The sequence below is a fragment of the Pipistrellus kuhlii genome, unplaced genomic scaffold (genome assembly GCF_014108245.1).
Source record: "Pipistrellus kuhlii isolate mPipKuh1 unplaced genomic scaffold, mPipKuh1.p scaffold_m20_p_11, whole genome shotgun sequence".
Classification (NCBI taxonomy): domain Eukaryota; kingdom Metazoa; phylum Chordata; class Mammalia; order Chiroptera; family Vespertilionidae; genus Pipistrellus; species Pipistrellus kuhlii.
In genome coordinates, this window is record NW_023425416.1 from 46,141,227 (window position 1) to 46,167,294 (window position 26,068).

Consider the following 26,068-nt stretch of genomic DNA (forward strand, 5'->3'; position numbering starts at 1 on the left):
AGTAATGGATGACATGGGCCTCGCAGGGCTCAAAGGTAGGGGAATGCCCTCCAACCCACCTAGGGAGGAGGAGTGGGGGTCAGGAAGATGTCTCCGAGGAGGTGATCCAGACATGGCTCTCACTTCCTGTCTCTGCTAGGGAGGATGTCACCCTCCACTTCCTGCCTCAGCAAAGCCTTTCCTGTTGGGACTTCCGATCCAGTCTCCATGCGCCCCTGCTCTCCTGAGCCTGCAAGAGCCGTGATCAGGAGAGGAGGGCACCGTCCCTGACCCCCACCCACTTCAGGGACCCCCTTGGCAACAGTGGAGGGGACTGGAGCGATGAGGCAGGTGCTGACCCGGAGGCCCACATGCGTGGCAGTCATGTGGCTGGAAGAGAGTGGCCCCGGAGACGGCCACTCTGTGGTCACACCAGGTAGGGGCTCCGCAGTAAAGATCACTCAGAGGGCCCTGGCCAGTTTGGCTCAGTGGATAGAGTGTTGGCCTTTGGACTGAGGGGTCCCAGGTTCAATTCCGGTCAAGGGCACATGCCTGGGCTGCAGAATGAATCCCTAGTGGCAGGTGTGTAGGAGGCAGCCGATTAACAATTCTCTCTCATCGTTGATATTCTCTCTCCCTCCCTCTCTGAAATCAATAAAAATATATTTTAAAAAAATATATCACTCAGAGGGTTGAAGGCAAAGCAATAACAACAAGGTGCCTGGAACTCTGTTAACTCCCACAACGGGCCCGTGGTGTCCGAGCTGGAGCAGGGGCTGTGCCACAGCGACAGGAGGACAGAAAGGACCCGGATGCCGAGGGTGATGTGTCCCAGCCTCAGTCCTCACCCCCTGCAGGATCCTGCAGCGGTTGCCCACACTGCTGCCACCGCTGGCTCCCTTGCCTCCGGCCTCAGGGCATTCTCTGGCCACAGGCTCCTGCCGAATCCACACACAGGTCAGGCTGGAAAGACCAGGGACTCAACTGCCGCCCCAGAAAATTTCTCAGCCAACGAGGGCTGGGAGGTGGGCAGCAGGCACTTTGGGTGAGAATCTCTGAGCTCTGCTCCACAGTGGATCCCAGAGGTGCCAGGTCTGAGTCCCATGGACCACAGGGGTGACCCGCCCATCCACACCCCCTGAACTGTCAGAGGTCAAGTTCCCTGTCCTGTCTCCCCTCCCCCTCCCCCATTCCTGCTTCCTGGGACCAACCACCCCCAAAACCACCTGCACCAGGTCTTCGTTTCAGGGTCTGCCCTGGGGAGACCCAAATGGCAGACACCCACAGAAATAGACATTTTTCAGCCCAACCTCTTTCTCAGACTTCCGCACCCCAAAGGTCTTCGGGCCACCTCCCAGCCCCCCACAGGACGCCTCATGTTGCTGTATGAGCTTGCTTCTCCTCCCACCCTCCCCAGCGGCATGGGGACCCTTTTCCAGAGTACCACCTCTCCGGGCATCAGGGATTAAGTCAGTGACCCGATCTGGCTGACATGAAAGCCAGGATCAGGCATTTCGCTCCAGTATTGAGGGGTGGGGTGAAGGGTGGGGGGAGAGGGGATAGTTTCTCCTTTCCAGCCCCAGGAAATGCTGTTGCCACTTGTGGATGTGAATGAAGGCGGAGCCCTGAGAATGGAGATGAGGCTGATGCTGTTGGGGCCCCACCATTACCCATGGGGTCTCACGACCTGGGGCCCTGGACACTCCCGCTCCTGTGTGGCCAGTAGCTGCACCTCTGCCTGTGGGCTTCCTCACACACCTGGAAGGCGCTCTGCCAAGTGCACAGCAGCTGGAGGGCAGACTCCCTGGGGGCAGCCTCCACCAGCCTCTCCCCCCAAAGCTGGGTGACGCCGAGGCCCATGCCCTGCCCGGTTTCCCAGCGCCCACAGTGGGACCAGCAGCGAGAGTTTTCCCGGCATCTTCCCTTCCTTGTCCCCGCCTCCCCACCGCCTGGGTGCTTCCTGCATCTCCCAAATGAGCTCCGATCTTTGCCTCGGGGTCTGCTGTGGGGAACCCAAATTAAAAGGTGGCGACTCCAAGGACGGAGATGAAATAACAGAAGGGGTACAGAACTCATCCCAGCCGTCATCTGAACCCTAGATTAAGCAGCGCCGGAGGCAATGCGTTGCTTTTTATTTTTTGCTTAAACAAATCTGATTTCTTTTGTCAGCTGCAACTCGGAGCCTTGATAGCTGTTATCTACAACCCTGCGCCAGCCACTGGGTAACATCGAGGCTGCCGGTCCAGACCCCTCGGGGGTCCCAGCCTTAGGCTCCCCCATCTCACCGTCTCGCTCCCTCATCTCCAGGCGCAGCGAAGAGGGGTTCCTTGTGGGTTGCTGCCCTGTCCTCTGCTCAAGTTCCCAGCCACCCTGGGGCCCCCTCTCCACCCCCTTCTCAGCTCTCAAGCCCCCTTTGCTCCCTCCTCGCTGCCAGATCAAAGCTTCCTCCATTTCCATTGGGACACTGTCCCTCCTCCATGCGCTCCCCATGTTTCTCTCGGGTGTGTAAGAGGAGGAAATGTTTGCTACTTAAATTACCAGCTGTCTTAGCCTCTGGTTGTGTGGGAGGGGCTCTGGGATGCTCCTTCTGTTTCATTCCTGGGTCTGGATTCTGGTCACACGGGTGTGTCCACTTGGGGAACTTTGGTCCACAGGATGCTACCGATGTGTCCACCCTCTGCATGCATGTTGTATGTCATTAAAGGAGTTTATTTAGAGATAAAATACCAACTGCAGTCTAAGTCCTCAGAGCAAAGAGAAAACCGTCTTATCTCCTGAGCGCTATGATTGGTTGTACAACTCTGGGGTTGGAAATGGTGGCTGTCTCACCCTAAAAGAGGGAGGAGAGCACTGGGGGCCCCCTGAGGGGAGCAGGGGAGGGGAGATGGGGAAACCGGGGTCAGGAGCAGGCAGACTCCGCATGTGGCCACTGCTCTGTGGATCTCCATTGCCTCGCGTGAGCTGAGCTCACAAATGCCGGAGGGGACTTTTTCTGGACGGTGGTCAAGTGGCTCAGTTCTCCATGTTCACTGCGGGATGAATGTTGTTAGTGCCCGTGACTCCAGAGCTGGCAGTAAAGAGCGCCAAGAGGGGACGTTCTAGAAACAGCACTCATCACTGGGAAGACGCTGGCTTCATGGGGTCAAGACACCGGGTGTTGAAGCCAGTTGTGTTTCCACTAGAGGGGCACGAACATGATGTTGTTTCTCAGTATGTCCTTTCTCCTTCACTGGTCTGCACGTTTTTTGAGGTTAAAGGAAACAATTGGACAGATGAAGGGATAGACAGGTAGATGGACAGACGGGTAGATACACAGGCCAACAGATATGTTATCCTTCTAACTGCCCTCCTTCCCCAGCTCCAAGCATAAAGTTGCTCAATCCATTTCTTTGTGTGAATTAATGGAAAATGGTGAGAGATAAGGAGATGTGGGGCTTCCTGGGTCATCAAGAACACATGCGCTGTAGAAGGGCCCTCAGCGTGTATAAGAGCACACGTTTTGTAGTTAAAGAGCCAGGTTCAGTTGTGCCATGTCACTAGTTGTCACAACCTCTTGGAACTTCAATTTCTTTACCTAAACACAGGTGCCTGAGGAAATAAAATGCTTTTTTATACGGTCAAGTGCCGTTCCAATTTCTTTATGGGGAGGACCATTTCCAGGCCCTGCGTGCCAGGAGGACATCACTTACCTGAAGGTGTAGACGCCTCTCCCATCTGTTTGTGGCTCTGGTCATCAAGAGTGTAGACATGTACGTGGTCAAAGATTTAATTCACACCGAGGTGCAAGTGACCCAGGACAGACTCCTTCCTTTAGAAAGAGCAGGTTTTCTCTGGGACACTGGGAGCTTATGGGGTGGGGAGGGGACACAAGAGAAGGGGCTGGAGACCTCCAGTGGCTTCATTTCCAACTCCATCAAGAAGGAGCTCACACCTCCCTTGCTGTCTTGTCACTGCTGCACGCTGTTGTCATTTGTGTTCCTGCCTTGTAGAAGTAGGCAGATGTTATATGAACTTTGGGAAGGAATACATCAGATGGGCATGTCTTCTCAGAAGTAACACCTGCGGGAGGAGCACCTGGGTGTCCCTCTGAGCATCTCCCAGTGGGGTGGGTACGTGAAATTTGCCAGGTGTCCCCTTTCAGCATCACCGCGGAGCCCTACCCAGAAGTGGGCCATCCAGGTAGCCTGTAGCTCAGGCCTCCTGACTTGTCTATGGCTGAGAATGTCCTGGCAGTTTCACCAGAATACAGGTTCTGGTTCAGCAGGGCAGTGGTGGGGCCTGAGATTTGGCATTTATGACAAGTTCTCCATACGTGCTGGTGTTGCTGGCTCATGGCCTGCATGTGAATGAGCAAGGCTATAGATCTTTGTTAAATTAACACATAAATAAATGAATAAAGGGTAAGGTATTACATGTCCATTGTGTACACTATCAGCCCCCGCTCTTTCATCTGCTAAGAATCACTTACCTATCCCACCCCTCCCCAGAGCCTGTTGTTTACAGCCAGCTGTCTGACAGGAAGCCAGGATCTGCCTTCAGCCACATGGCCCCATCGCTGCTTTGGAGCAGCAGCTGCCTACCCTTGGCTCCCCCTACCCACAACCGGGACCCTGTGCCTCAGCAGGTAGCATTTGATGTGAAGATGAAAAGACCAGCACACCTGGGTGTCTGCCCTGCTCTTCAAGCTCCACTTCCTAGACATCAATCACTCCAACCCCCTCATTGATCCAAATTAAAAGCTGGGCTACCCAGCTCTCGCTGCAATAGATTCTGGTTTACAGGAGACCCCGCGGCCGGCTCCGCCCAGCCCCAGGAAGAAACGGCTGGGCCAGCCAAGTGGTCACTCAACTTCCGGGAAACAACTCAGTGTCCAGCTGACTGTCATTCTCTTCCTAACACCCCCGGGGCTGCATTGGAAGTGTCTGAGAATGGGAGGTGAAGGGCCCTGTGCATTTTGGCAGGGTCCTGTCAGATGGTGGGCCTCAGAGCAGCCTGCTGGCACCATCTCTAGTGATACACACTCCATGTCTTGAGTAGTATCAGACATGGACTAAGATCCTGGCCTCCTATTTCATGGCTCATCGGAATAAATTTCTGAGGACAAGAACACCTCCAACATCATCCGGATTTTCATCCTTTGAGTTCCTGCTATGCGTCCCTCTAGCATGGGGAGTGCCCTCTCTCTGACGGACTTCTGTTACCTCTGAACACAACTGATGATCCTTGAGGACATATGGAAGTGAACCAATTCAACCCATGATTACTGGGCACTTCCTAGCGAGAAGTCCCAAGGACCATCCCTGCTGCTGAGGACACCATGGTGAGCAAAACCATCTGACTGCCAAAGGTCCAACGTCTGGCCACAATCCACCTTTCTCTGGACTCCTGCTGCTCAAACCGAGAACTACCAACAAATAAGCTTCAAAATGCTTCACCAGTACTAAGTATTTTGTCCCAACCTTAACCTACCTTCAAATTTGTAACAGAATGGGAATCCGCTCTTTCCTAAAATGTTCAGTCCAGTATTCCCAGGTGTGGACCTTCCAGGTGAAATCTCTGAGTGGAGAGCAGCTGGACTGTCTTCACTCCTTCATTGCTCCACGTGATCGAAACCAGTGTTTGCTGACGGCACCTCAGCAATTCTGTCCCTCAGGCACCTCTGTCCCTGCCCTTCATGACTATGAGGCTCAGCAATGCCTCCTTCATTTACAGAGACCAAGCCCCATTCCTGGTTTCCCTGGTGGGGCCAGGAAAGGGGAAGGAAGTGGACCTATGACCATTGTCATTGCTAGGCTCCCTAGGAGCTTTTTTTCTTGCTGCTTTAGGATAAGGTCTAAGGGCTAGGGAGATAACGAAAACCATAAAACAGAACTGTCGCGCACTCACGGGGGAATAGAAGTGTTTAAAACTGTGAAAGCCTTGTCTGAATTGTCGTTAAGTCACTTGGAGGTGGATAAAGGAATTATTGAGGAAGATGGGTTTTCCTGGAATTCCTGACAATTTCCTTCCTAAAACTGGAAGGAATAAACAAGCCAAACGCTCTCATTTCAATGAGGAGAAAACAGAAGCCCAGCAAACAAAATAAATTTGCCCAAATAAAACTAATTGGTGCTTGTCTGAGCCTAGTTTACTTCCCAAACCAGAGCCTGGGACCAAAGCTTGCATGCCAATTGCACATGTTGGAGAATGTTCCCAAGGAATAGGTGGAGAGGGCTGGGGAAAGCCAAGCAGAGAAGGAGAGAAATCCCTAACAGTCGAGGGATTTCCCATGGGATTCTAGCTCCCCCGTTCTGTTGGTTGTGGGTATGAGGATGCCGAGTAGGTGCCCCAGGCTGAGCCAGGGCAGACAAGAGAGATGCACAGTACCTCCGAGGGGAGGTACTCTATTGCTTTTCCATGACTTTGATCATCACTGACCCATAGGGAAGTTGTAGCCACAGATATTTGCAAAGTATGAAAGGCAGGGTAACACGTGGAATTCAAATTCACAAGTATCAGTGTGTGTCATGATATATTGCCTTCTTAATAGGACTGCCAGAAGTTCAGACTACTGAGAGATAAGGTACACGCTTAACAATGCATGTGAAAGTCAGTATAGAATCTATGAGCAGTGACTCACCCCGTGTCTCAGGTGTCTGTGTCCACTCACTTGGGCTCACTTCTTGGGCACACCGGCCCTGGTTAGCACCACAGGCACTCGATCAGAGTGATCCTTTCTCATTCCTTTCACTGACTCACTCAACAGTAGGGAGCTGAGAAGCCCAACAGGAATTCTCAGACTTCCTCAGCTCACAGCCCTCTTCATGATGCCCTCTCTCACCTGCTACTGCAGAAAAATTCAAACAGAATAAAGGAGAATAAGAAGATTGTTTTTGAAGTCACAGACCCTTCCCCAGATGGCCACATCATTATAACATCTTCATTAAGTTCTCCAGCACTTTCAGAATTTGTCGTCTTCAATGAATGGATGTATAACAGGAATCTGTGTAAACTTTTTGGTAATGGCTAGTGTCTTTTCATTTTGCAGCTGATGGAGACTTCATTTTTGCCAACCTCAGGACTCAGCTGACACCACCCACCATCCTAATTTTTTATTTGTCCAAGACCAAAAATAATAACAAATGGCTCAAGCCATTCCATCTTTGGCCAGCTTTGTTCATAAGAAAGTTTTTTTTTCTGTTACTGAACCAAAACCATTGACCTGGTTCTGCCTCTTGGGGCCACATGGGAAAAGTCTAGTCCTCCTCCTCTATGGCAGCAACACCCACGTCTGAGGACAATTGCCATGTGTCCTGCCATCCTACCTTCTTCTGGCAAACAGCTTATCATGGTGCCCACCTTGCCTTGAAGATCAATGCTAGGGTTAATTCAAAGAAACAGAAGGTTTAATGAAATGCTCTTAAATATATTATATGAATTCTGAGAGGAGATTCCTATATTCTCATTCCACCTCTCTACTCCAAAGCAAATAGAGATTTGGGATGTTATCATGATAACATTGGGTGATAAGGTGTTTGAGCAGCTGGTTTATGGTTCATGGTCCTTTATAGTACAGTTCTGAATGATGCAGTTAATCCTAAAATATCATTAAAACATCTGATTAGCCTCTGTGACAATACAAGGTGACCTGGTTGGTTGTTATAGCACAGAATCCTGAATGCAAAAAAAGAGAGAGCTAACTGCCACAAGCACACAAGGGGTTCCTATCAAACTCTTTCTTCTAGGAGATGTCCAATTTACTAATTTATTTATTGACCTTGGCCTTGCCCAATTGTAAGAAAAATTTTGCAGGAACTTATATAAATATACACATAATTTCAAAAAATGTCAATGAGAAGTGGAGACAAAGGGAAAAATCAAAAGTAACCAGAGGGTGGGTCAGTTTGCACACTGAGAGTCAACAAGCTCTATGCAATTGATAGGCCCTATGAAAATTTGCCAAATTTGGATCCAGATATTTTGAGGTCAGAGGAAAGGGAATCATAGCTATTCAGGAATGTAACAGGGCCTATGGGGGGGAAAATGAATTCAAGGAAAAGGAGGAGCCAAGGGGTGTAAAGCAAAACTACATATTTCTTAGGGAGATACACACACACACACACACACACACACACGTATGTGAGAATAATAACTACCAAGTTAAAGAGACTATAGTATCCTTTGGAGGAGAGAGAGAGGAGAAAGAGAGAGAGAGAGAGAGAGAGAGAGAGAGAGAGAGAGAGAGAGAGAGAGAGAGAGGATCTCATGGAGACTTCAACTATGTCAATAGTATTTATTTCTTATAATATATTGGATTATGAACTTGTGAAAATTTGTTAGGCTGTTCTTTGTACTTTCCTCTGAATCTGAAATATTTCACAGTATGTGTTTTATTCTGATGGTTAAGAAGGGAAGAATGAAGATAGTAAGATCACTAAGGAAGTTATAAAAGTTGTCAAGGAAGAGATGAAGGCAAATTGAACTAAAATGAAGACAGTATAGTTATAAAAGAAGCAGGCAGATTTGAGAAACGAATCTGAGGTAAAGCCAGCAAGCCCTGCCAATGACTGCATGTGTGGTGTGAGAGAATGCAGAGAACTGAAGTTAACCAAGTTTTGAGGATCATAACTTGGTTAACTTCATGGAGTTAACCATGAAGTTAACTATTTGGCATGGAGGTGGTGACATGTAGTACTGTGCGGATGACTTGAGGAGATAGTTGGGGTAGAGTGAGGGAGAGGGAGGTAAGCAGTAGTTAATTTTGGCCATGTGAAGTTTGAGATGCCTAATAGACAAGCAAGTGGAGATGTTGAATATAGGAGTCTAAAACTCAGAGCAAAGATCTGGTCTGCTGACTAAAACCACAGAGTTGAGAACACACACATTTTATTTATATACATGAGACTGGAGGGGACCACCTGTAGAATCTGGATAGAAAAGCAGGCCAAAGTAAGAGCTCTGGGCATTTCAACATTTAGCGAACTGGAACAGAAAGAAGTGGCAGCCAACTAAGAGGACTGAGAAAGAGTGGACAGGGGAGTAGAAGGAAAACAAGAGTGTGCTATTTCAGAGTCAGATGAAGCAGTGTGTCAAAGAAAAGGGGAATAGTGGGTTAGATCAAATTCCTTGGAAAGGTCAGATAAGGAGAGAAAATTGACCTTCGGCTTTGGCCACATGTAGGTCACAGGCAACCTTAGTAAAAGCCCTGTCAGTGTGGACTGGTGAAAATGAAATGTGGCTGGATGGCTGAAGTGAAAGTGGGAGGTGAGAAATTGGAAAGACTTGTTTATATCAAAATATTTCTATGAGTTATGCTAAGACTGGAAACAGAAATGGGAAAGCAAACAGAAATGGGAAAGCTGAATGGAGAAGCTAGGTCAAGAGGGTTTACATTGAGGTGTGCTATGTTAACACACACACACACACACACACACACACACATATATGATGGCCTAGTTGAAAGGGAGAAAGTGTTACTGCAGGAGAGAAAGAGGTTGATCAAGGTAAATACTTGAGTTGAGAGGGGTCGGATATGGGGTAAAATCCAGGGCTTAGCCAGTACACAAGTCTTCCGTTATAACAATGGTGAACAAATGCAGGGGAGATGGTGGATCAAAATGAGGAGAGCGGCTAGAGCGTTTGGACAGGTTCAAGCCTGGGACTAATGAGAGGGCACAGTCTTCTCGTGGCAAAGCCACGTGCAAGTCCCAGGACAATTAGAGCCAAAGGCTATGGCTGTGAGCTTGACTTTATGGTCCGAACCTGTGGTCCCACGTGGCCGAGCGATAGAGGCTGCGGGAGGTGCAGCAAGTAAACAAAGCTTGGTCAGGTGCATGTAATTGAATAGACTCGAAACCCACAAGAATGCTGTAAACATCTTAACCACACCCTTACTTTGCCTCGTGGCATCTGGCTATAAAATGAAGGCTCAGCTTGCAGGCCGTGCCACTGTCTCGCTATCAGAGAGGGCAGTGTCCCACGTAGCGCCCAGCTTTATTCTCTTGTCTGTCTTTTCTCAATCCTTCACCGTACCTCAGCCACCCCCTCAGGCTCACTGAACCTAGCTGTGCCAGCTCGGCACGCCAAAAGGATAGTCATATCTAATGAAATTGTTTTTCTCTGTGAAGTTGGGGTTGAGGTCCTTGCTGAGATGAAGAGCTGAGGGGCTATGGGAGGCTTGGGGAAAGAAGAGAAGGAAACAGCTGCTGGTGAGGGAGAAAGGTATTTATTGAGGAAGAGTATAGGACTGTCTGGGAGTGGCAAATGCCCATATCAAATCTAAGGTCATCGTTTGAAGTGATTCAATGTAATTTTCTTCAGCAATACGAGTCTTGGGTGCAAACAGAGAAAGTTCAGCGGAAAACTGCGTTTCACCAGCTTGTTTTTCCAGGAGGAAGTATGGAGGGAGAGAGGGGCAAAGGGTGTAGGAAACGGATGTACTGTGCTGTCTGTATAAAGTGGTTAAAGAGGGAAACGGGCAGTGAAGGGCGGTGATAAAAGACAAAAGCAGAGATTTGAGAGTTTCGATAAAGTCAGATATTTTCTGCCATGAGAAAGCCAGAGTAATGAATTAGAAGGAAAGGTGATAATGGTCAGATACTTAGATATTTAAACTGGAGAATTAGGTACGATTCACTTTTATGATGGATGAAAACAATCCAGTAGTCTAAAAAATGTTCATGTGAGTGGGTGGCTGAGGTACAGTGATGAAAGAATGGTGGCAAGGAAACAAAAGCCATAGCTAGCTACAAAGGCACTGATTACTTAATTAAAAGAAAAATTAAAGATAAAGTGCCCAAATGATTTCAACATGAGAGATTACTGGAGAGGGGTGGGAGGGAGACGAGAGAGTCTAGGCCAGTTGTCGGCAAACTCATTAGCCCACAGAGCCAAATATCAACAGTGCAACGATTGAAAGTTCTTTGGAGAGCTACATTTTTTTCAACTTAAACTTCTTCTAACGCCGCGTCTTCAAAATAGACTCGCCCAGGCCGTGGTATTTTGTGGAAGAGCCACACTCAAGGGGCCAAAGAGCTACGTGTGGCTCGCGAGCCGCAGTTTGCCAACCACGGGTCTAGGGAAACAAAAGTGTTCCAAGGTTATGTTCTCATTTGGAAAGGGTATATAAACATATATACACTTTAAATATGGACTGGAACTACGTTTGAATACATTTATTTAAAATCAAAAGGAAACAACCAAAAGAAAGAGTATATAAATTTTCAAATCGTTAAAAAGGAAAAGGTTCAAAGAAAAATGCAATTCATTAAAAACCAAAATCGGGGGGAAAGAGGTCACAAAATGTGGTAAACATGAAACTAGAATAAAACTGGCAGGAATGAGTCTGGATTCATATAAGCATTTGCAATAAATGCAAAAGCTGGAGATGGGGAGGGAGGACTTCTGAAATAGGGATAAGTGCCAAAACCGGTTTGGCTCAATGGATAGAGCATCTGCTTGGGGTCTGAAAGGCCCCGGGTTTAATTCCGGTCAAGGGCATGTACCTTGGTTGCGGGCATATCCCCAATAGGGGGTGTGCAAGAGGCAGCTGATCGATGACTCTCATCGATGTTTCTAACTATCTCTCTCTCTCTTCCTCTCTGTACAAAAAATCAATAAAATATATTAAAAAAAAAAAAGAAATAGGGATAAGCTTGAAAAATCCTTTCTTCATAAAAGGAACAATAAGACTAGACAAAATTTTAATTAACTATGACGAAACCAGTTTGGCTTGCAGTGTTTCCCAAACTTTTGACATATGTGTACCCCTTCTATAATTTTCGTAACGCTGAGTACCCCTCGTACTCATGAGAACGTAGAATTAGGCACAGCTAAGCCCGGTGCAGTGCATATCCCCATCAAACTCTGGTGCAACGCGTACCCGCACCAAACTCTTCCCGAACCCCTGGGGGTACACGTACCACACTTTGGGAAACACCGGTGGATAGAGTGTCGGCCTTCGAACTCAAGGGTCCCGGGTTTGATTCCGGTCAAGGGCATGTACCTTGGTTGCGGGCACATCCCCGGTAGGGGGTGTGCAAGAGGCAGTTGATCAATGTTTCTCTCTCGTTGATGTTTCTGACTTTCTATCCCTTTCTCTTTCTCTCTGTAAAAAATCAATAAAATAAAATTATAATTTTTTTTAAACTACCATTTAAAGATTATTGAGACTGACCAGAGCATACAACCAATTGGAAGTACCCATGCAAAAGCAGGAGTCTATGACATTTCAGTCTGAGGCCACGCCCTTTTCCCTAGATTCTGCTCTGCTACTTGGAGGGTCTATGGGGGGGTGTGTGCCTGGGGGAGGGAGGGAGGTGTGCCTGTGTGAATGGCAGCTCCCCTCCTGAAAGGGATTCGCATTATTTGGGCAAATTAAAGATAAAGAGGCCAAAATCATCTATCCCCGGATACTGTGCACATTGAAAGAAAACAGAAGGGAATTCTATGAACATGCTTACACCAGCAAATCAGACAGCTTAGATGAAATGGAAAAGTTCCTAGAAAGACAAGTACAAAAATACATTCGACAGAACCGGCACCCGAGAATGATGAAACTCTCAGCAAACGAAGAATAGAGGGAGCTTCCTCGGGTTAATGAGGAGCAACTATGAAAATCCTACAGTTAATACCACACTTAATGGTGGACGACTAGATTCCTTGTTATACATTTAATAAGCAAAACCTGAAGGACCTAGGAAATTTGAACACCGTGATAATAAATCTGATGAGAGAGCAAGAGTGAGAAAGAGCATTCTTTTCAAACCCACATGAAATTTCCAAAAAGTGTACCATATAAAGCCACTTACACACACACACACACACACACAAATCTCAAAAAAACAAAAACAAACAAAAACAAAAAAACCCACAAACTCCCCCCCCCCCCCAAGCAGGAATCATATAGGCTATATTCTCAGACCACAGTGCCATGCCATGAAATCAGAAATTGGATAGTCAACAAGAATCTACCTGCTTAGGAATATTTAAATTGCTTTAAATACCACTTTTGGATAAAAGAAAATTAAAATGGAAATTATTACTATTTTAAAAAGTTAATAAAAATGAGGATGCCATACATCAGAAGCAGTTCACCATGAAAATTACAACTTTAAATACATATATTAGAAAATAAAAAAAATCTCAAAAATAAACTATCCCACTACTCAGAAAATTATATAAAATTCTACAAAATAGTCCCAAAGAAGGAGGGGGGTTTAATAATGGTGAAAGCAGAAATTATAAAGCTAGGTAATAAAAGAAATTATAAATCTTATGCTTGTTCTTTGAAAAGACCAACACACAAACATCTGGCAAATCTGATCAAGAAAAAAATGTAGAAAACACAAACAATATTAATGGCCATACAAAGGGGGACATGAATCCAAGGAAAGAGAAGACTTTTATAAATGAAAACAGGCTACCGTATAAAACGGAATGAACAGGAACTAATGAAATTTTGAGTGGAATAGGTGATTTCCGGGAGAAGAAAAAAAAATGGATTAAAGAAGAGGCAACTTGGGATAGAACAGTATCAACTGAAAAACACACAATAAAGGCAATGGCAGAGTTTTCCCTGGAGCAGGCACCAAGCTGAGATGCAGGTAATACCCACTGTTCTGGCCGATTCCATTTCTCGGAATCTACCCTAAACCGATACTCGGATATGCTCAAGAAGTTGTGCGCAAAAGGGTTTCTTGCTTCGAGTTCCATAATAGCCAAAAATTTGCAAGCAATCTCCCTTCCCATGAATAATGGAGTCGTTAATAGAGTCTGATTAGCCAGAACATTATTCAACCTTTCAAAATAGGAATTTGACTTTTTTTTGACTAATATAAAAAGATCTGCAAAACAGCCTCGCGGGAGAAAAAAAATCACATTGAAAAACATTGTGTTTGGTGCAATCCCACAATGCAGCAGCATAGAAGTAGATCTGTGAAGACCTGCCCATTGGTATACGATGTGAAATGATGGAGAGGGACTGGGAGGGTGCTGTCAGTGGCCGCCTTCCCAAGGGGTCCATGAAGTGGAATGCTGCTGCCCTGTGACTGTTTACAAGGAGGGCATTCCCGGGTTCTGCTTGTGTCATAGAAACAAGAACCATACAAATAAAGTGAAGTATCCGAGTGCAGGATAGAGATTTCTCACAAGACCAACCTTTAAGAACCCTTCCAGATCAAAAGGTCCATGACTCATCCTGCCATGGATCCTTCTAGACCAGGCCGTGTGAGCAGACAGCTGTTTATATTTAGCATGCTGTCCCCTGGCTGGGCCAGAGCAAATGACTACGTTTCATGTGGCGCCCTCCGGAGCTAGAAGGCATTGGCAACGCCGAGGAGGTCCTCTTCAAAGACGTTTCTGCTCTCTGTCATTGTTCCCACGTGGTCCCTACCCGACACCAGGGAAGCACCCCTGTGGGAAGATTCGGCAGCTGTCTTATGAAATGTTGAGTTCCTTTCTGACTCACGAACAAAACCCTCTTGTTGTGTTTGCCTAGAATAGGACTAAAGGAGCTGCCTTGTTGGCCCTGAAAGGAAAGGGGGTGGGGGTGGGGTTTGCAGCCACACCAGCAGTTGCCTGTTGGCTCGTCTCTGCCCTGAATTTATTGGAAACACCAGTCCATTCCTCCATGCCTTCCCCCGCCCTCGAACTGGGGGAGCTCTGAGCTGGAGCCCAGGCTCCACTCCTGTTGTTTTGTGCTTTTTACCTACCTCTCCTGCCCCCTTGTCTGCTGAGCTGCAGCACGAAGATCGGGAGGAGAAATACCAACGGCCCACTTTTGCTGCAAAGCAAGCAAGCTACCTCCACACCTTGTGGCTTCAGCCCTCAGCCATGTATCTATTATAGCTCATTACTGCGAGGTTCATTCACTGGCTGGGTGGTTATTCTGGTCTCGCCTGGACTTCCTCCTGAGCCTGCAGACAAGCTCAGGTCATTCAGGTGGTTCTCTCTCACGGATTAGGCTTGCTGTCAGCTGGGTGATGGGGGAGGTTGGGACACTTGCCCTTCAGCCTCCCGCTGGCTAGCCTGGGCACGTTCACATGGTGGTGGTACCCGCACAAGGTGGTTCACAGGCCATCTCCAGGCATTGCATTCTCAAGTGAAGAGGAAGAAGGAACCTAGCTCTACAATTCACCTTTCTGCTTATTGTCTCAAGACGAGCATCCCAAGTACCATAGATCCCAGCATTTTAGCTCCTCAGAGTTGTCCAGTCCAACTCCCCTTCTTGCCTTTGCTGCCAATGAGGAAACACCTGGGAGGGGAAGGATCTTATCCAAAGCGACATGGGTGTCCCGAGGATCCCTACAGATCTTCCTTAGGTGGATCCCCTACGAGCAAGTGCACAGACTGAATGTTCGTGCTCACCTCTATTCTTTCAGCTTTCTGGAATTCTGTCCCTTTGGGAGGCCAGGAGAGCATGGAGGAATCAGAAATAGCTTTCCATCCAGCCCAGGTACTAGCATCCCAGCATGCCCTGCAGGTGCGAGAGTTGTACTCAGTTATTAGCTTGATTAGTGGTGATTATTTCACAATGTATATATCAAAGCATCAGGCTCTCCACTTTATATACACAGAGTAAAAGAAAAACAGTTTAAAAATTCAGAGGTGAGGGAGAGCTTGGCTGAGTCTCGAGGGCACCTGGCTCAGTACTACGAGGGCATCTCAATGAGGTAGGAGTGAAGAAAAGCAGGCAAGAGAGAAGCCTGGCCGAAACCGGTTTGGCTCAGTGGATAGAGCGTCGGTGTGTGGACTGAAAGGTCCCAAGTTCGATTCCGATCAAGGGCATGTACCTTGGTTGCAGGCACATCCCCGGTAGGGGGTATGCAGGAAGGAAGCAGCTGATCAATGTTTCTCTCTCATCAATGTTTCTAGCTTTCTATCCCTTTCCTTTCTGTAAAAACTCAATAAAATGTATATATATATATATTTTTTTTAATTAATTTTTTTTTTTAAAGGGAGAAGTCTAGTGCCCAAACAATGAACGCGATTTGGCAACTTGTTAGGTGTCAGGTGGCAGAGGAAGGAAGGAGTCAGAAATTTTGATGAGGTTTCTACTTGGGCCACGGGGCAGGTGATAGTCGCTGGAGGAGTTAAGCAATGACAGATGAGAAGCAGGTGCTGGGACAGGTTTGGCTGGAGACAGCAAATGGTAAAGTACCATGGGCGCCCTGAGTTTGTGCCTGAGAAAGGGCTATCTTGGTGGAAACAGAGGCCTTGGTCTATGGTTCTAGGCCTGAGGGAGTGGCCCGGCTGCCAGGCTGCCAGGAGAGCAGAGAATGTTGGCTGGAGGGCACGAAGGAAGAAAGGAAAGGGGAACTGAGCCGCAGGGAACACACAGGCAGCAGAGCCAGAGGGAATGTGAGCTGGAAAGAGTCACAGGGTGGGAGGGGCCACCAGTGTCATCTGCTTCTGAGAAACTGGGACGATAAGGCCTGAAAGCAGTCACTGTGTTAGCCCCATGGAGGTCACTGGTGATGTCAGTGGGAGCTTTTCCGGTCAGACAGGGTTCAATCCCAGCAAGATCGGAGTGAAAGAGGTCAGAATGCGGAGACGGCTGGTGGAGAAGGCACTTCAGAAATGTGGTGCGGGCACAAAGAAAGAGTGTAATTGTAATGGTGTTAGCTAGAGAGGAATACAGCTTCTCAGGGGGCTTTGCTTTAAATAAAGAAGTTACACTAAATATATTTAAAAAAAACACACACAACAACAGTGGAATTGATACTACTGTTCTTGGACTGTAATCAGGATTAAACTAGAGCATGTATTTAAGGGAATTAGCACAGTGCCTGGAACATAGTGAGTATCCAATAGAGTCACTATATTAATGATATTATTAATAATGACAATAATAGTCAAATGGGAAGGCAGGTTGAAAGCACAGAGAAGGAACAATTAATGGCACAAGGAGGCAGGAAGAGAAGGGTCCAGAATGCAGGCGAGTGGACTTGCATCAAGCACCTACTATGTGTTGGGCACTGCACCAAGTACAAAAGAGAACACGTAAAACACTGTTTCTGCCCTCACGTTGCTTACAGCCTCACAGTGTGGTGTGCTGGGGTTAAAATCGGGGTTGTATACAAACCTAGGGGGCCCCCTAAATTAGTCTTGACCAGCAGGGGTAGAAGGATCCAAGAGAGACTTCCTGGAAGAGGTGATGTCTAGCCTTAGACCGGATTTCTCTAGACAGGAGATGGGACGAAGGCAGTAAATGAGGGAGGAGGAGGAGCCGGGTGCAGTGGGATTTGCAGCCGATGGGGCAGGCGGTGGAGGATTTCATGCTAGGGCCCTCTTTCCTTCTGTGCTGTGAGAGGTGACCCAAGGCTTGGGAATGGGTTTGGAACAGCTGCAGGACAGGGCAGATGGAACAGAGGGTGTAATAGAGGTGCCAACTGGTATTGAGGTCACAGGTGGGAGGGCTGTGTTTGCCCCCCGGAAGCGCTCAGAGGCTTGACAAAGAGTCTCTTCTTGACCAAACTAGTCAGATTCCTCTTCCCCTTGTCCTTGGCCTCCATCCTTGCCGAATCTGTATAGCCCAATTTTAGCAAAAAAAAAAAAAAAAAAAATGTGCCCAGAAATCTGCTAGAGAGAATCCCTTTACCCTTGATATCTGATCATCTTCCATAATCTGACCGAATTCCTCATTCCCCATCATCTCCTTGGTCACTTATCATCCCAGCCTGTCTTCAGTAAGAATCCTGTTAGGTCAGTTTAGCAAGAATTCCCCTTGATCTCTCCTCTAGTAATTTTCCATCCACTGGCCCCCCCTATAAATCCCCCTTTGTACTGTATTCAGAATTGAGTATAATTCTATACTAACACCCTTTTTCTCCCTACCAAACAGTTCCTGAATAAAGTCTGTCTTGCCCACTTTAACCACAGTCTGGCCCTGGTTCTCTTTATCCAGCTAGACAGGCCGGGAGAGGGTAGACAGGCCTGGAGAGGTTTGCAGAGCAGTTCGGCAGGCTGGGGCAGGGGAGATGACGGGGCTGGCCAAAGAGAGGATAATGTAATGCCCTCAGAGGTGAGGGCAGACTATAGGGGACCTGTGAAAAGGAAAGCATGTGGAGGCAGGGAATGACCATAGTGGGAATTGGAGATTAAGAAACCTGGATGGCCGAAACCGGTTTGGCTCAGTGGATAGAGTGTCGGCCTGCCGACTGAAGGGTCCCGGGTTTGATTCCGGTCAAGGGCATGTACCTTGGTTGCGGGCACATCCCCAGTAGGGGGTGTGCAAGAGGCAGCTGATCAATGATTCTCATCGATGTTTCTAACTCTCTATCTCTCTCTCTTCCTCTCTGTAAAAAAAAAATCAATGAAATATACTATTAAGAAAGAAAGAAAGAAAGAAAGAAAGAAAGAAAGAAAGAAAGAAAGAAAGAAAGAAACCTGGATGGACGAGAGGCCACACTCAGAGAGGGAGATAACGGAGTAACCCGCTCACCAGGCTGACAAAATCCAGCAGGTGCCCCAGGCATGGCAAAGTGGAGGCCAGAGTCATGAGGTCCAGGAACTAATGTGAGCACGATCAGCCAGGAAAGCTAGGATGATAGCAGGAATGGGAAGCCATCCCATCTCCATCTCCCTGACAGATGTGGAGATAGGACCAGGGTTGGGGCAGAGCCACAGGGCTATTAGCTCAGGTACAACTTGCTCAAGGTCAAGGCTGCCCATTGGATTTACAGCCATTCCCCCCCATCGTTTTCATAAGTACTGGTGAGACCTTGTGCCCTGACTTTTTTTTTTTTTTAATTTAAAAAATACAGTCTATGAATATGAAAAGTGACCTATTTTCTTCCTTCTGCAAATTACATTCTGATGTTCACCCTGGGGCTGTTCTTTTGTTGCCAAGTGGGCAAAGCCAGCAAGTACAAATTTACTACTTGATTAAGGCACCATGATTTGCTTTTAAATGTTATTATTCAGGCACTTCAAACCCTGCCGACCTAGAGGTTTCCATCCAATCTCATTAGCTAGACAAGTAGAAGGCAATTACAGAATGATGTGTGAAGTGATGCAGCAGGAGTTAGTAGGAACGCACCAGAGGGGCCCCAGGCCGGTCTTTTGGGGGTCAAGAAAGGCCTTTGGTGCCCAAAGGTAACATCTCCTTCACTTCCCTCACCTCGCCTCACTTCCTTCACCTCCTGGCCCCAACAGAAGTGCACATGAGACATGAAACACGTAAAAGGCAGAAGCAGAGCAAGAAGGGGAACCCATTTTTTATGATGCTCTTTGGAGCAGTGGAGATGGGAAGATACACAGGCCTTAATTTGGATTCATCAAGGAAACTATTAATCAAAGGATTGAAAGTCACATCCTCAAATTTCTAATCAGCATCAGATTTTTTTGGGGGGGAAAGTGGGGAGGCAGCGGCCACATGAAAGGAGAAGGGGCTGCCGGAACTTCTGGCAGAAGCCCCAAAGAAGCGGCTCCTCCCACCTCAAAAAACAAGTCCCCGGGCACCACCTCTCTGTCACTTGGGCCTACTTGGCTCCTCAGTCTCCTGGCTTCATGTTTCCAAGGCAACAAAGTCCCAGATAAGTCCAACGTTGGCTGGTGAGTCGTACTTTCCTGAAATAAACCGACACATGGGACAGAGAAATGGCTGCAGGCCTAAGCAGACAGTTGCCTGGATCCCAAAGGCCATTGGTAGGTAGGCCCCGTGAAGATGCTGACTGAAGACTGGCCACAGAGAGGAGGCAGTTTCCCTGGGAAAGCACAGAGGCCCATGGGAGAGAGGTGCAGGGCTGAGGACAACCAGAGATGAGGATTCAGATACAGGTGATTTATTAAGGACATGCTCATAGGCCAGATTGATCTGAGAGGGAAGGAAACAGGACAGAGAAGGGGAGAAGGTCGAGCAAGATTGTTCATTCAGGTGAAGTCCCTCCGAGGTGGCTTCAGCCCGATCCTACTGCAAAACTGCAGTGTGTGTTTTAAGACCCCCAGGCACTGGAGCTGGGCTCTCATGTTCCTTCTCCAGGCAGTCACTGGGCATTCGGTGCCCCTTGGGGTGTAAACTTCCTGGCACTCCTAATCCTCCACAAACAAGCTCCAGGAGCTGGAGGGCAGTCCTCTAAAGAAGAGCAGAAGTTAGTTGCCATTGGAAGCAGAAATTCACCAAAACCAGGAAAGAAACACAGATGCGGTGGGAGGCTCTTGCATGGATCTGGGCAGAGTACAACATCTACTCTGGTTACTAATATTTGTGAAGGTGAAGGACTGATTAACAGAAACACGCTGGACTTGGACACAGATTTTCTTTGTGGAACCTCAGAGTCTGAGGACTTCTAAGGGGCCACCCCAATTGGGAGGAGAACAGAGGAGGGCCAAGCATGCCAAGATCTCCAAGGAAGGCCACTCCTCCATCCTTCCTTTGACATACTGGCCTGCCATCTATAATGTCATTTAAAGAAAGACTTCCCCAGCAAAATAGAAGTTTGACAATCATCTTCCAATAGCTCTTCATCCCCTGCACCTGTACAGAGGGCAGAATGAATGGAGATGATAATTAAATGTGGTGTCCTTAGGGAGGTCATCCACCCTACACTAGGATGACAACAGTTCTATCCAGCAGTCGTCCCTCCTGCCCCCTATGACCTCCACCAAGTGGAAGACCCTGAGCCTTCAACAGTTCTGGCCACACTCACAGAATTCTGTGGAAGGTGCCAAGAATAAGCAAGCATCAAACATACTTCATTCCGTGCGGAACAATGAGATGTGCCCAGCCATACACAAGGGGCAGGACCAGAAAGAAGGGAGCTGTGACAGCTGGTAAATAAAGCCCTTGAAAATAAAAAAATACAGCCTCCAGATACAAAGAAGAGGACCAACGGGAGATTTGTGGTCTCACAGAAGACTTGCTCTCCATCTGGTTAAAAGGGTTGCTGAAAAATAGCTTCAATTTCATTCCAGGAGGAGACAAATACAGCCTGAAGGAGTTGCTGGGGGAAAGAAGTCCCTGGGTTCCTAGCTTTGCAACCCTTCAACAAATACTGTGTGCCAGGCAGCACCCCCTGGTCAGCTACCCTGGTAGAAAGGGGTGGGGGAAGAAAGGCCATAGTTTACAGAAGCCAAACAGGACCCCAGGAGAAATAAACCCGGGGAACCCAAAGAAGAAAGTGTTTAATGCAGGCCACCCAGATTCCAAAGTGTCTATAATGACATTGAATGTTACAACCAATGAAGCTACCACCTGCTTGAGAGAGAGGGGGAGAGAGAGAGAGAGAGAGAGAGAGAGAGAGAGAGAGAGAGAGAGAGAGAGAGAGAGAGAGAGAGAGAGAGAGAAAAGAGAAGAGAGAGAGGCTGCATCAGCTTTCAGGACACGTGACTAGTTACCGACAAGCTGTGCAGAATGCCCTAGAGCAGAAGCAGAAACTGGCTGGCCAGGTTCACTTGGATTAGTCACCAAAGTCATAAAATGGGGAAGTTTCACATAAAAATTCCAACTTCTGGGCTGTTTTCTGAAAACTGAATTTGACAGCGCCGGGTCCATGATCCCAAAAAGTAGGAATGGGTGGTAGTTGGATCATGCCCTTTAGAAGGGGACACATTCACTTTCCTTGGGAGCGAGGTCCCTGTGAAGAACAGGATTCAGCTGCCTATGTGGACATTATGAGAAGAAAGGAAAGTTATTGCTGCTGGTGATAGTACTGTGTCTTTGCTTGTGCCAACCCTGTAATTATTTTCAGATGTATTTGAAAAATTAAACATTAAAAATTGCCAAATATCCATTTCTTTAGACCAGGCTCTGTGATTGTACACCTGACTCAACTAAACGAGAATCCAATTTGATTATAGCAAGCATGGGTAGGCCAAATCCTCAGTCAACCAGGAGATGCAAGTCAAAAGGATGGAAGAGTGTCCATTCTGGATTCCTGACCAGAGCATCCGATTCAGTGAATCTGAAGGAAGGTTGAAAATTTCTGTTTTTCACAAACACCTTTGGGATTGCAATGCAGGAGGCCCTCTACCTTGCTCTGAGAAACACTGGTCTGGTCTACGCTTCCTTCCACAGATAGGAGAGCTGACACTCCAAGGGAGGAAGCTGGGGGAAAGTCATGCAGATGGTGTGTTCCTTCTGACACTCACCCTTCATCTCCTGCTTTTCTTGCACCTTCCTCTCTGCCTCCTCCCATGCTTTCTTTGCACATATTGAGGACTCGGGGATTGCAGAATGAATGGACAGATGAATGAATGAATTTCGAAGGCCTATGTCCTAATAGCTCAAATTTGTTCTCTGGTTGTAAAGTTAAGAGATGCCTGTGGTAGCTTCAGGAATTCTGCTTCCAATAGGATTTTCTGGGTACAAAGTGGTGGTGAGGCTGGAGGACAATCTACAAAAGACCAGATCAGCACTCCCCAGACGGTCAAGGTTACCAAAAACACAGAAAGTCTAAGAAACTGTGGCAGCTAAGAGCAACCTAAAGAGACCACAACAAAATGTAAAGTGGTCTCCTGGATGGGGTTCAGTGACAGAAAAATGACATCAGCTAACACTAAGAAAAGCAGAGCCGAAACCAGTTTGGCTCAGTGGATAGATCATCGGCCTGAGGACTGAAAGGTCCCAGGTTTGATTCCGGTCAAGGGCATGTGCCTTGGTTGTGGGCACAGCCCCAGTAGGGGGTGTGCAAGAGGCAGCTGATCAATGATTCTCTCTCATTGATGTTCTAACTCTCTATTCTTCTCTCTTCCTCTCTGTGAAAAATCAATAAAATATATTTTTTTAAAAATAAATAAAACTAAGAAAAGCTGGACTTTAGTTGTTTTTCTTTTCAAGTGGTAGATCTGCAATCTACAGTCCTGGTGCTCTTTCCTTTTTTAGCACAAGGGAAAGGACACAGGTCTTTGGTCAGAACCTCGGTGTCGTGTCAACACCTTAGCCAATTCATAGTTCATGCTGTGTGTGTGTGTGTGTGTGTGTGTGTGTGTGTGTGTGTGTGTGTAAAGATGGCTGCTAGCCCAAGAGGTGCTCTGTTCTCTCCTGTTTCTCACTTTCTGGAACAGGTGCCCATGAAGACCTGGCTATTGATGACAGGTGGGTCACTGAGAGCAAGAACTTTGCCATGAGGACGAGAAGGGCAGCACAGTAACATCCCTGTGCCAAACCCAGCCCTGACACCCACGGGCTGTGTGACTTTACACCTGTGCTCCTTTCCATCTGAATGCGGGTGACAGTGCCCTCCTTGCAAAGCTATTGTGAGCGTCCAGTGACTGTAGAGCCAGGGGCACAGTAAACACTTAATACCTACGAGATGGCATTTTACTTAAGACTCTCTGGCCAGGCACTGGGAGTTCGGGTTCATGAAAGAGGTTCATTCTGGGATCTTTCAGAGTTTCTGCCTCAACTCATTTCCCACATTGAGCTCTGTGACATCCCTGGTGGCACACCTCCTCCAAAGAAGTCCTTCTTCCCCCGTCAGGGCTGGCTGGGCAACGCCAGTCATACCCAAACCTCTGGCTCTTTATAAATAGAACATCCATCTGCTCTGATCCCAGATGTCATCTTTCTTGGTGGCTAAAAATAATAATTTGCTGAACGGTGGGTCGCAGCCTCAACCCAGCCAGCTTGGCTTCTTCCTCTGGGCATGCTGTGCAAAGACATTCACACCATGTCCAGATTGCAAACCCCTGACCCGTCACCAGCCGGTCAGTGTCAGTGCGAGGCTGGGGAGAGAATACAGGCCAGCAGTCCAAGGAGGAAACTTCCAGCCGCTCAGCGTGCAGTCTCCGTGTCTGGGATGCTTCCGGCCCCAGCTGCCCCTTCGACGTTGGCTCAGGGCCCTGGAAGAGGGAGAAGGGGTGGGGGGAGTGAGGAAGGGAAGAGAGAAAGGGGGGGGAGAGAGAAGAGCTTGACAACTTCCAGGTGAAAGAGGTAGTTCTGGTAGATAAGTACCAAACTCCTCCTACACAAACCATCTATGCAGCTGATTAGATTTAGCGTCACCCAGAATCATTCTCTGATACACCCCATGGCACACAGGGGAGATTTACAGGTACGCTTCTCAGAGAAGCTGTGCTGGGAGTTATGGCATCTCTGCACAGTGCAATCGGGGAGGCCAGAAAGTCTCATGCAATTTAAAACACTCCATAGATCTTTCTGGACACCTTGATGGATCACTGTGGCCATTAGCTATCCCAACACAGGCACAGAATAGGAGTAGCTGGGGGTTGGCAGACCCCTCCCCCAGGATGGAACATGACTGGGTGGTCTGGGTCCCTACCCTAAAGGCCTTAAACTCCCCCTGAGATTCTTGGGAGAATCTCAGCCCAAGGTACCTGGATTCCCAATGGTTGGTATATAATTGGACATTTTTAAATTACCTAAGTACTTAAATGTGTTCTCCTTGTAAAAAATAAAATTAAAGCGATACACATAACCAAAATCCTACTCATGCATTATTTCTGAACTCCTACACACACACACACACACACACACACACACACACACACACCCGTGGCCACTGGATTGGACAGTGCAGATACAGAACATTTCCATCATCACAGAAATTTCCATTAGACTATCTTATCTATAGAACCTCTTCCCCTTAATCCATGCAACACTTCTATAAGGTAGTTTATCAGTTGGAGTGCTTCAGACTGCCTGTAACCGAAAACCTCAGGTCAAAATGGCATTAAAAGAAAAATTATTTGTAACGACAATTTTTAATTTTGGCAATAAAAGTAAATGTATTTTTAAATGAATAATATGTATTTATACCTGGAGACCAGAAGACGGGTGATTCCAGGAACAGCCCAATCAAGGACCCAAGGTCATTCTCATTACTGCCTTTGCATCAGGTCTAGTTCCCCATGTGGCCTTGGGACAATGTGCTTCCTTGTTCATATCCACCAGAAGAAAGTTAGAGAACCCCTCCTTCATCTGTTTGAACCATCGGCCATCATGTGCCCTTCCCTGGACCTAAAGAAGATGCCAGGGACTATACTAGGTATTGCTTTATAAATTAGAGATTGAGAAAACCTGGACAAAATCAAGGTCCTGTTGAAAAGGAGGAAGGAGGGAAATGGATGATGAATAAATCATCAGTCTTATCTGCTACAGTGATTGTTGTTATGGCCATTGTACAAATAAGCAAACTGAGGCTTGAAGGAGGTTAAGTAAATGATCCCAAGTCACAGAGCAGAAGATCAATCTAGGGTCTGTGCCACTACCCACACACCACCCTGCCACACAACACTGGGTATATTTTGCCATTCAGTAGCACAGGGCCACTTAATGGTTATCACCTCATTTTTTATGAGTAGTAACATGATGATTAGCTAATGAGGCAAAGCACCATGAACTTACTCTGATCAGCTTTCTGTGAAAGCAACTTCTGGTTATCTGTTGTGCAGAACACATTATGCGGCTTTTTATCTCCCAGCCTTTCCTTTTATGTTAAATATATGATTTTTATCCTCAGAAGGAGGATTATCTTCGAGCAGAATTGGCAAGGTTAAACACTATCTATAAAACACATTCGGCTATGCCATGAAATGAATTACATAATATATCAGTCATCTACCTGGCTTTCAAAAACCAGAAAATGGTATGGGTGAGTATTTTATACTTCGCCTCCCTTCCCATGAAGGTAAAAATGACCTTGGTTCTTAGGGAGGGAAGATATATTGAACGGGTTAGGATCAACACAGTTCCATTTCATTTAGTCTCCACTAAAATTGCAAGGAGTGGAAATAGAGATTGAATTTATTTTACTATATATTGCCTCATTTGAACTTTAGTAAGGCATTAGCGTCGAAGGAAAACCCTCCCCCTTCCATAATCTCTTATTGATGGCATATTAAGGAAATTGCCTTGACTTTATTGATTCCGAGCTACGAGGTACAATGTACCGGGCGGTGTGTTAAACTGGGAATGTGGGCTGGCCTGGCTCCCGCTGGGGAGATGGAACTTGCTGACAGCACAGCACTTTGGCTCTACCCAACGCCCACGGCCATTGCCCCAGAGGGCAAGCTCACAGAATGCTGGCCACATCAGAGCCTTCCCTCCACCACTTGGCTTGAAAAGAGGGGTAGCCCTGCCTGGGAAGAGGGGAGCCTCCGGTCCTGAAGGGGGAGCAGCAGGACAGGAAGGCCTGCAGCAGTCTCCCCA